Here is a 385-nt window from a genome sequence, read left to right as displayed (position 1 = left end):
CTCTGCCTGGCAGCTCTCCAGCCACTCCTCCCCAAGCCTGTACCGCTGCTGGAGTTTGTTGTGGCCAAAATGGAGGATCCAGCATTTGGCCTTATTGAAATTCATATAATTGGTCTTGGCCCATCAATCAAGTCTGTCCAGATCCCTCTGCAGAACATCCCTACCCTCCAGCAGATCGACACTTGCACCCAGTTTGGTGTCATCTGCAAACTTATCAAGAGTGCACTCGATCTCCTCATCCAGATCATTGATAAAGCAGCTGAAATAGCTCAGTTGGGAGAGCGTTAGACTGAAGATCTAAAGGTCCCTGGTTCAATCCCGGGTTTCGGCAGAAGGGTTGGAGAAAGAATTTTTCACCCTCAGTAAGTTTGCCGACAACACCAAG

The 385-nt window shown here is 49.1% G+C and overlaps 1 non-coding gene across 1 annotated transcript; it reads left to right on the top strand.

Annotated features, from left to right (window-relative positions):
• The first annotated feature begins 258 nt into the window (after nucleotides 1-258).
• Nucleotides 259-331, top strand: TRNAF-GAA. The gene has a single exon. It is a non-coding gene; the product is annotated as a tRNA-Phe (tRNA).
• Nucleotides 332-385: the final 54 nt, after the last annotated feature.

Source organism: Apaloderma vittatum, unplaced genomic scaffold (genome assembly GCF_000703405.1).
Source record: "Apaloderma vittatum isolate BGI_N311 unplaced genomic scaffold, ASM70340v1 scaffold13048, whole genome shotgun sequence".
NCBI classification, from domain to species: Eukaryota; Metazoa; Chordata; class Aves; order Trogoniformes; family Trogonidae; genus Apaloderma; species Apaloderma vittatum.
This window is presented reverse-complemented; position numbering and strand designations above follow the sequence as displayed.